Genomic DNA, 12,153 nt, shown 5'->3' with positions numbered 1-12,153 from the left:
CACATTCTTAGAATAAGGTCCCCAAATTTACTAAGAAGCATGCACCTGGAATGTCTTAGATTTTGGAAATAAAGTAATACTAGTGCACTTGTAACACTATTGGTGCAGTCCCCATGATTCCAACGAGGGACTGAGGTATATTTTAAGAATACAGTACAACCAGGTGAGTTAATTAATGCGTACTTAAATAAAAAGAAGTTCCTTTTGTAAATTGCAGCCTCTTATATGATAGCAAAGGCATTTAATAAATAACACCTGGAAACATTTTGTATCTGCTTTCCTCTTCTATCAGAATCTGTTATACCCCACATTGTCTTAGGTCTCTCATTGTTCAACCTTTGTCCACCATAAATACCCCACTCTGGTATCCCCGCCCAAATGACCACCACTGCTCTTCCCCTTCTTCCCTTCTCTCCCCTTTGTCTTTTTTATTCCTTCTCCTCTCTCTGAGTATTCTTTTGGCTCCTTCTCTGATTTGCATGAGGAATAGGTGGTTAGGGCAGCCTCTCCTGGGTGGAGGTGGTGGAATTTAGGGATTTAGGGATAGGTCAGGACTTACACCAACAATTGCTACACAAAATTCATCCAGTTCATTGACAGTATTTTCTTTTTCTGCTCCAGCTTTATTGAAATATAATTGACATAGAACATTATGGAATTTTAAGGTATCCAGTGTAATGATTTGATATATATATATATATATATATTGCAAAGTGATTGAGACAGGTCTTTTCTTAACTTTTTACCTCAGCAGGCACAACAGTTACAAGATTTTTAAAGGTAGAAAATACAAGAATTTTAAAGGTAGAGAAAACTATGCTGTAAGAGAATATATGTATAGGCATTTGATCCTTGAAAGTGGTAGAAATCATCATTGATTAAAGTAAACAAGAGACCAATTTATAAAAGATGTGAAATTTTAGAGAATAAGAATATACCTGTAGAAAGAAAACTAGAGATATACTAAAGAAGCATAATGACAACAATGATAGATTGTCTAATCTTTTAAATATAGGGCTGGAAAGAACAGATACGTAGTGATAACTCTTGAGTTGATATTAACAGTGTGTTCAAGGAAGATTTCAGAGCATAAACTGAGTCAGCCAGATAGTTACAACTATCCCTGAAAGTTGAAAAATAAATCAGTAATGGAATCAACTGGGGGACCTCTTCCAAATGGGTGGAGCAACTACATAATTTGTTTGTACCAATGTAGAAAATTTAAGCAAATAATAAACAACATTTTTTAGGTTCTATTCAGTGTATTGCAGAATGACACAGTTTGTGCGTGAAGGTGAGGGAAAGTAAAAATGGCATATTTAATGGAATAGCATGCCTGGGAAATGTATGGTGTATATTTAAACGTAAATACTAAGAAGAAATGCACGAAAAGGAAGTCAAAGTTAAGTCCAGCTTCATATTAGATACTCTATCTACAGTAAATAGGGCAGCCATATAATTTATTTTTCAAACTGGTACATTTATGAAAGTGAGAACAGCACTATTAATAGTCATGAAAACACAATAAATATTAATAGGACTCGCCTGAGCAAATAGATTGGATGTGTGGTCCCTGTAATAACAGAAGCTGTATCTTTGATTAGATTATATTTCTAGACACTATCAGTGCACATGATTTGTGCAAATAACTTATTTTTGGCATTCAAATAACGAATTGACAATTTAGATTTAACTACCTCCACTATGCTAAAAAGAGGAGGATGATAGAAAGATGCATTTATTAAGCAAGGAGCATGGAGAAGGCACTTGTGGCTGTCCGGTTTTGTACCAAGGATAGGTCTACCACATAGATTAAAAGAACACACCATATAAGAGTAAAGGGGAAATAATGTTGATAGTAGAATTTAGACCTTCAAGACTCAAAAGCTATTACCTAGAGCTAGATGAGGTCCGAACACACATGAGAGACTAGGTAACTGAGTCCACCAGTAATATGAAGCCATGAAAATTGCTAGGTGATTTCTTCCTATGGAAATGGTTTTTAACATTCTGATACAATAGTCTTCACTGAGAACCAATTAACCATGCTGTCTGAATACAGAAATTCTAAGATTTTAGATGTAACTTCAATTTCATTATAGCTTTTAAGAGAAAAAATAAAAATGGGACCACAGTGAAGATAGACATCAGTTGAAAGATGTATTCCAATTCAAAAAAACAAATTACTGAAAAAATATGTGACTTATTTAAAGGAAAGAAATGAATTTAGGAAATAAAAACAAAATCAGTTAAAAGATTAGAGCATTCCCACCATCTGGAAGGTAATAGTCTAATTAAGATAGTTTGGTTATGCAATTTCTCATACACAGTGATCAGCTTGTATTCCAGTTGCTGGTCAATGATCAGGTTCCTTGGAATTTCAATATTAGTACTTGGATATTCATTAGTTTCAATCTTTTTGAAATTTATAGCTAGAGGGAGAGAGGCTACTGAATCTGTAGGAACTACTTTTTATATAAGGTAGGCAAGATCAACATCAATTGAGTTAATGATATTATTATTAGAGAAGTAGTAGAATAAGTGCTAATAAGATTTTGTTAATAGGCTAAAATGTTCAGCAATCGAGATGTTTCCAGTAGCACTTATGACTGCATTTATGATTCCAGGAAAAGTATGAGGACTGAAATAGATATTTGGGTAGTCAGCTGTCCAACAGACAGAACATCTAAAGGCCCCAGGCAAATTGAAAACAACTTATGGTATTACTACTGATCTGTTTTTAGCCCCTATTATTCACCTCCCATCTTCCTGTAAAAAAATTTAATGTATCTCCCCATTGCCATATGACTTGCCATGTCCCCTTAATAGGAATACACTTCCTCAACAAAATAACATTAATTGTGGCCACAGGACTGAATTTACCCAATGGGGTATGAGCATGTCTGAATAATACCACTTACAAATAAAAGCTCCAAGAGCCATTTTCCTTTGCAGTAAGAATGGCATGTTCCCAATAGAAGCTGCTCTTTCAGGACAGGACTAGAAATGAAGCAGAGACACAAGAGTCAAGTCACTGGTCTTGGCATTGTTATATGAGTAAAAAATAACAATAATATGCTGCTATAAGGTCAGTGTAAGGGGCAGTGAAAAATTGGGATTGTTTTTCCCCCACCATAACAATACAAGAAACTTCAAATCAAATAGGTTGGTAGATTAATTGCAGCCCAAAGGAAATGGGGTAAACATCTTTTTAAATTTTGTATTGATGCAGTATTGCTAACTAAAAAGTAATAATGCATAAAGGTTTGTAAATGAGTATAAAGAGCCTAAAAAGCTACCAAGTCTGTTAGCCCTCAATGTCATAACCTAGAAATGTCCACAAATGTGGGGTCCTTGCCAATGTGCTTTACTTGAGTTGAAAATTAAAGGAAATACATCAATGCAAAGTTGTGTCACATTGAAGGTAGGTGGAGGACAAAGATTTCCATCAGTCAACTTATTTAGTTGTATGAACTCTTTCAAGAAGAGAGCCATCATTTATAAATTGAGAGTTTTGGTGATCTCTTTTTAATACACATTATCCAAAAATCACAGGAAGGTTAGAAAATAACTATCCATATGTTGGAAGCATTTAAGAGAAATAACTCTAGTCTAACTTGGAACAGCACATCCTTCTCAATGGGAAAATATGCTGGACTTCAGACACAATGCACTAAATTCAGCTAATTTTCAGTAACAATCAGCCATGGAAAGAAAAGCATTAGCTACTATGGAAATTAGTGAAAGATACTAGAGCTGCACTTTGCTTGGCCTCATTAGCATCTGATGTAGCTTTTACCCTTCATGCCATAAAAACTGTCATTATGATCACTATAATTAAGTGCATGAGAGAGAAGACACCTGCGATATGTATCTGCTGAGTGATTTCCTAAGTGAAAATGAAGTGTAGATGGTGAAAGACTCACTGCTGGTTTCAACCAAACCTTAGAGTTTGGTTGATGGTGGTTGTGGGGTGGAGGGTGGCAGAGAACTTCAGAACTGATCTTACTACTAGATCCATTAATGGCTTACTTTGGGTAAATTTTAGAAGGACCAATCTGTAATAATTACAGTCATGTGGAGCAATCTATATGAAAAGTAATAGAGAAAGCAATGGTGTAGCCAGGGGAGGCTGTGACCACAAGAGAGTATTTGCACCCCATCATAAATGCAATGTATTTCACCTGCAAGTAGAAAAACTTAGCCAGTTTTGATAATTGATAGATAGATATATATAGATAGATAAATGAGGGGAATTCAAAATATGATAAGAACATAAATATTTCAGAAGTTAGTGTCACCGAAATTCCTAGGAAGGAAATCATGAATCCCTGGAATTCAGAAGGCTTGGAAATTATGTCAGAAGGCTGAGTTAGGTAGACTGTACTATTTTGGTAATAAAGGAAAATTGCTCCCTATGATTATGAAAGTTTCTAGGAATCTGAGGACAAAATGCTATTCTAATTTGGTGAATTGATAATCAGTTTCTAACTCAAGATGGGTTGAGCACAGGGAGTACAGATAAAGGATATAACTTCAAAATCACAGTGAAATACAAGATGCAAAATACACAGGCATGCTCAGGCCAGTGTGTAGGCAAGGGAACATTCAGAGAGCAGCTTTTCTATTGTATTGGAAGGAGGCCTAATGATCTCAAGTTATTCAGGACAAGCCCCCTCACTAATGGGAATTAATTCTAGTCTAGTAGCAGTCAATAATTAATTTCCCGTTCCTTAAAAAGGAAAAGTCACTTCATCTAGGGATGTATTTTGGGATTCAAAATATTTTCATGTTCAGAGATAAATGTAGGAAATGAAACCTTCAAATATTTGGACGGTGAGGCTAGGCTGGGGGACAAAACATTCTGAAATGGGACACTATTCATCCTATGCAACTAACTGATTTTGAGCAAAAAAAAAAAAGAGGAGCTGACACAGAGATTCCAGAACTCTAGTAACACATTTATATTGTCTTCCTTCCATATACTGGACCAGCATTTTATTTTTATAATAGCGGTAGTTTCTCCAGAATGAATAGAAGCTTTCTTCAGCAAATATTAATCTAGTAAAGTCACTGCAGAGATTCTAGACTATGGATTTCCTATAAGAGAATTTTCTCTACAATTTTACTGAAATAGGTCTACCTTAAGAGTGGATAACTTAAGGGGATTATTTTATACCCAGACACAGGCACACACACGAATATCCCTTACATATTTCAGTAAATTGAAAGCAGTTGGGAAATTGGAAAAGAATCATCTTCAAGGGGAAGAAACATATCTATTTATAGCATTTTGGTTTTTATGGTAATATGAGCCTTATAAGAAATCATGTTATTCATTTTATGAGTTGTTTGGAAATCTCTCCCCTCATTGTTCTTCATACATTCTCAACCCACAGAGAGAGTCTTATCAAGGAATTAGTCAACGCAGGTTAGTCAACGCAAATTCCAATACACGTGAGAATATGGATCCAGTGTATGACATGGTTGTGAAAGGTGATCTAACTTTCCTGGATGAAGGAATATAAATTAAGATATGAATTTTAAAAAATTTATATGTTTGTCTCAAACCAAGAAGGTGAAGACAAATTTATTCCTGAACTACATGTAGGTGGCAAAGATATCCATACAGGCACAGTTAAAGCCATAAAAGAAATCCACTTTTTGTAGTCCTGAAATCCCTTTCCATGACGGTAACATCTCTTGAATATCTATTGACTCTATTGAATGTATATACACACATATATGTAAATTTTACTCGAGATATACATAAAAGAAATACAATAAATAATTCCTGAATCAAAGAATTAATGCATATTCAGGAACTACAGCAAAACTGTCTTAAAAATGAGGCAAATAAAGATAGGATACATCCTTCTTGGAGAATAATATAACGATAATGTAAGAGGTGGTGCTATTCTTCCTTCCTTCCGTTCCATCTATCTCACAATTTCCATGCCAACCTGTTTTACTCTCCTCTTTTCTGCCCACTGTGGCTTGTTTTCATTTGTTATAAAATGGTAAAGAATGAGGGGTATCTCTGGGATTATTGCCTTAGTGAGGGAACCCTAATCTTGTTTTTACCTGACCATAATAATTTGGTATCATAACTGCATCATCTCATTACCTGCACTCAGAGGTAGGATGGTGCAAGTGGCCTAAAAATGAACCTCTAAGATTCTAAAAACTGCAGAATCCCTTGTTCTTTTGGTATCTATGTGTCCCCAAACTATTTAAAGAGAGATTTGTACCTTTGTTTTCCAAATAAAGCAAATTAAAGTCTAATGGGATTTCACCACAGGAGAACTTGAGAGGAACATTCATTAAGGGACTTTAATTTTAAACACTAGGAAAGTTTATTAAAATATAAAAAGAGTCCAATCTTTCCTTTCCTGTGTTAGTATATTATCCTAGAAATTCCATCAGTATACGACTCTACCTTTAACTGCAGGTGTCTCTTCTACTGTATGTCCCCTAGGGTAATGCAACCCAGGACTATTCAGTCAACTGAACTTTACTTTCAGAATATATACCTAGCAGCTGAAGCCATTGGTATGGTGTGAACACTTAATTGGAGGCCACTGAGTGATAAGGGATAAATGACCTAGGACAAAGAATAGGAAAATCCATCAATAAAAGAATAGATAGAAGAAAATGGACCATTTATGTCACTGAGATGGGAAAATTGGGGGATTAAGACTAATGACAGAAGAGTGTGATATCAAATAAACCATGGCAACATAGCTGTTATTTTTATTGCTATTGGTGTAATTAATATTTTTTTATTTAGAGATAATGGTTTAATATTTACTTAGTGTAAAATGCTTTTGAAATACAAAGGAAGATGAAAATTGGAAAATATTCCCTGAACTTAGTGATAAAAAGAATGAAGGACAGTGATAATGAAAGAAAGAGGTCTCGGAGTAGAGGGGAAGTAGCCGGAATGAAATGGAGTGAAGGATGAGAGCATGATGAACTTCCTTATAGAAGGTGGGCTGTGAAGATAAGAATACAGGCTGGTAGGTAGACGGGTGGGAAATTGACTTTTAAGGAAGCAATTTTTTTTTAATCATTTAAGCTTAGAGGAATTCCAGCTTGATTCAGTGCCAATAGGAAAGATAAAGCAAATAGGTAGAATACAATATACACTAAACAAGATGGTGATTGATCCTGTTATTAATCAGGCCAAGAAAAGATGGGAGCAGCTAAAATGCGGAACCTGCTGAAATGCAGAGGCTCTTTGATTCTAAGAAGGATGACTGTAAAGGTAGATTCATACCCTAAAAATGAAACGTTTACAATACCTCAAGTCCTTTCTAAATGTTTGCAGATATTAACTCATTCGATCTATAACCATATGAGCTATTTTATAGAAGAGAGACTAAATAAATTGTCAAAAGACCAATTTTGTACCTGAAAGAACCAGGAATCAAACCTGGAAAGCCTGACCTTACAGTCAAGGTGATTAGCCCCTGTCCTATACGACTCTCCATGTGGTCTTAATATTTTCCAGCTTATCTGTAACAGCACTGAGGGCAGCCTGTCTTATGACCTCCACTGTTTTTCAGTAAAGATGATTTTAATCTTCATAGTAAAGTACATATGATTATTCTAATATTTTAGATAAAGAAACAAAAATTTAGAGATGAGATATGACCTCAATTATATACATAATAAACAGTAAATAACAAATTTAAACCCAAATCTCTGCAAGTTTAAATCTATTGACCTCTTCCCTTGCCAAGATAAATGATTTTCAATTTTTCATGGTTGACTCCATGAAATCACAGTTACTCCAAGACTGATCTCTCAACCCTGTCTTGGAAGAAAGTTTTTTTTTCTCTCTCTTCTGTCTTTTTCTTTCTTTTCCCCCTCTGGAGCCTACTACAGTAATTCAGATTTGTTGCCCTCATCAATGCTCCCATCATACCTCATACGTAGTTCAATCACTGCACACCTCTTTGTACTGTAGATCATCCACTTATTTATGCAAAAGGTAATTACTGATACTCTTTTTTTTTAATGAGAAAAGCTACCAGCTGCTGAAAAGTAGCCTTGCTGAAAGTAACCTGGAGCAGATCTGTAGACTGGCAAGCACTCCATATTTTGGTGTCTCAGCCTTATGAAATCACTGGATAAATAATGTATGGAGCGCTGGGGGATTTTACAAAAGTAAGGAGGGTTGCCTTGAATTGCTGAACTTTGAGATCCAACATTAAAACCTCATTTTGTGTGGAGAAAGGGTGCTGTATCTGCTGTTCTTTGGTTAGAGAAGACTTCAAATACATCAGGGTGGGTGGGGCACTCTGAGCTCTGAGCTGGTGGGGGGGGGCTTGCTGGTTTGTGTGTGGGTCTTAGCTTATATCTGAGACAGGAACACTTTGGGGCTCACTAGTCATCTTTGTCAGGTAGTAGCTGAACATGGGCAAAAGCATTGAAAAACATCCAAATGAACCCTTACACATGATACGACTGTGGTTGTGGGAAGCTTCTGACCAGCAGCACACACAGCAGCAGCAGGCAGGCTTCTTCTTTACAGGACCAGGTCTTGAAAATGTGTACTCATTCGTTGATAGTGGGAAACAATGACAAACCTCTGGCCCTTTCAGCCTGGAACCCACATGCCTGTCACAGGCTAGGCCAACAAAACTTGAGTCACTATTAATCTTTTAAGCATAAGAGCTTTGTATTTTCTCACAGGTAAACTGTATTTTAGAGACAGAATAAAGATAGGTTAGGTGATTAACACTCAATTTTCAACCCTGACTCAGAACTTTGATTTTTGAATATATACTTAGTAACTTTAATAGCCTAGTTTTAATTTTACATCAAGAATTTTGAAAGAAACGCTATGGTTATAAACTGTGTAATTTGAAATTTCATCTTAGCAGATAGTGCATAAACATTTATTGAGTTTTTCTTGAAAGAGTAAAACATTATTTAATTTGTTCCAAGGCCTCTCATTTCCTAAGCGATGCACACAAAAGTGGAGAATTGCACTAATAAAAGTTGTACAATAGCAGAGAAATTTACCTTGAACTGAACCAGAATAATAAAGTATTCTTTGTATGGGATCTAAAGATGTTTTACAGCCACATGCACCCTCTATTCCCCCCTCTTTTTCTCTCCCTCTCATATATATGGTACATGGTTTCATACAGTGAATGTACCTTTACAGAATCAAATGATTGCTTTTATGATCATATCTTTCTGCATTTCCAGGAAGAAATGTATCCTATTGTGTTTTGGATTACAGCGGGTCACAATAAAGATTACTAATAACTGAAAATTACAGTCCTCAATGATGTAAGGGAAAAATTAATTGAGCATGAATAAATGGTCACTTAAAAATTATAGGGCCTATAGAGCTTTTCCTCTATAGTTTTCTTCCTTTTCCTCTTTTTCCAACCCTTCAGTCCTTCCCAATTCTCCTTTATCAAACACTGAATCCTTAGTGTGCTTTAGACACTGTCCTGGGCACTTACTCCTTGAGGTGCCCAGGTTTAGTAGAGGAAAGAGCATAAGCAAATAAATTGCAAAAGAAGGTAAAATGTTTACATAAAGGAAGTATTGTACAATGGGTTTTCAATTGTATCTCTTAGCACTTAGAATAAGGATGTGCTATCCCAAATCATCATTTTTTTTGACAATTGGGCACTAGCAAAAAAAGAAGAAAAGGTGTGATTTTAGTTCAAAACCACCCACTTCAATTGTATTTTGAATTCTAGACTCTAAGAGCTAAGATTCACTACCTCCCAAACTGGAATCAGACTATTGGGTTGGACCAACCCCAAGAGGAAGTTAAATCTTTCTCATTAAAACATACATGCTATATTTTTCCATTTCAGTGATTATTCATACAAAGAAATTTGATAATGTATAATAAACCAAATTCCATTAAAATTTATATAGTATTATATATCTATGATAATATCCTTTCCAAAACTTTTGAAAGTGAAATGATTAAATAATTTGATATTTTTCACTATAGTCATTTCAAATCATCTGATTTCAGAATGTTTATAGCAAATCAGTGAAGACTAATTCTAATGAGGATCAGTCTCCTAATGATCAGTTCTTTGTGCTTCCCCTTAAACTAGACCAATGCTACCAATGCTAGAGGTTTTTTTATTTTAACTTTCAAATTCCTGTTGGCATAATGGTGTGTGTATTAGTTTGCCTTAACACAACACCAAAAACTGGGTGACTCAAACAACAGAGATTTTTTGGATCTCAGTTCTTAAAGGCTGAAGTCAAGGCGCTAAACAGGGCTGGTTCTTGTAAGAGATATAAGGGAACGATTTATTCCAGACCTCTCTCCTTAGCTTATAGATAGCTGTCTTCATGTTCAAATGATATTCTCTTCTTTGTGTGCTTGTGTATAAATATCCTCCTTTACAAATGTATCTGTCATATCTGATTAGGCCCCCCCCAATGATCCCGTATTACTTAACTAATTCCATCCACACAAGCCCTATTTCCAAATAATGTCATTTTCTGAGATGTCAGGAATTAAAACTCCAATAGAAGAATTTTGGAGGGAGACACTATTTAAGCCAAAACATCATCAAATTTTGTGTCTCAGTCCTTCTTTACCAAAAGGGGAGATAAGTTTAAAATAATGTCATGAACTTTGATCTTTAGTTTCTTGCTAACATACAGAGAATAAATGAGCACAAATTTACAGGCAAAAAGTGCTCTTGACCAAATGCAAAATGCTACAAGGCTATTTTTTTTCTTTGCCCTCCCTTGTACCGCCTGGGCACCAGTAGCTTGGACCTGATGATTTAATATGTAACATGAAACAGGAGAGTTTAGTTTTGTTAGCTTTTGTGTCTGGCATTAGGGAAGGAGGTGAGGTGTGAAGGAATTATCATGTGTGTGCTAATTGAAAAAATTACTTTCCAATTAGTTTTAGCCCCTGGAGATATTTCCAAGGGTTATCATCACCATCAAAGTATTACATATGGGATATTTTACTTTTTCTCACCCCCCTGACCCCTAAACTCAGATATTGCAGACTATAAAATATGAAGTAGGAAACAAGTAATAATTCTGGATATAAATTAAACCTCTCTTCATGTGGCTCTGTTTATTTTTGGTGTTTTTAGCCTATTTAATTTATCATCCACAGACTAGAAATTTTAATCTTTGGTAATGTATCTTTCAGGGTAGAAACTAAAGATATAAAAAGGCCAAGTGAAAGAAATGAGAGGTTACAAGGGCCCTGGGGTAATGAGTCTTCTTAAATTTTATTTATAAATGTATTCAATCTTTTTTAATCTTTTTTTATTTTCTTCTTACTTTATTTTTCAATTTAGTGTCTCCTCTGATCACTTTTTTTCTATAACTTCATTATTTTATATATATATATATTATAATATATATATATATAACAGGAATAGTCAAACTAGCTAAGAACATTATTTTTAACAATAATCCCTTTTATACTATCTACAGACATATAAATTATCTAGGTAAATTTTATTTTCATTCCAAAGACCTGGTCTTAGCTCTCTTTCTTAATAACCTTGTGACTTTGAGCAAGCATCTTTTCTCTGAGCCTCAGTGTACAATCTATAAAATGGGGGTGATAATCATGTGGAGCAGGACTACTGTGATTGGTTTTGAAAGTAAATTGTGAATCACAATGCATGGTATAAATGTTTCATCCATTGATGGTCAATTTTGTACCAATATTGCTTCTATTACATGGTATCAAAATGGAGTTTAAGGAACAGATAAAGACATACCTATCTAGAACACTGAGAATAAATGTACTTGCCTACTTAGCTAGCAGGCATAAATTAATGGGTTAGTAGGATCTATCCATCAATTACTGAGGTTATCAAGTATTATTCTAGTAGACCTGGATCAGTTTAGCATTATAATTCAAGCCATGTATGGTTATCTGTATCTTATGAGCATTTCAAGGTTACTTCCTTGAAAAGGACATTTAATCTTTCATATTTTTAAATGTATATAAATGATTACCAAAAAAATGAGAAATACATGTAAGCCTTGCCCAACTTTGCATGTCAGACTTGGACCTTGAATCCCTGATGTATACTTTAATTTAATACACACACACACACACACACACACACACACACTTGTATATGAGGCTTATTATCATTTTAAACGGATGCTCTT

This window comes from Manis javanica, chromosome 9 (assembly GCF_040802235.1).
Source record: "Manis javanica isolate MJ-LG chromosome 9, MJ_LKY, whole genome shotgun sequence".
Classification (NCBI taxonomy): Eukaryota; Metazoa; Chordata; class Mammalia; order Pholidota; family Manidae; genus Manis; species Manis javanica.
This window is presented reverse-complemented; position numbering follows the sequence as displayed.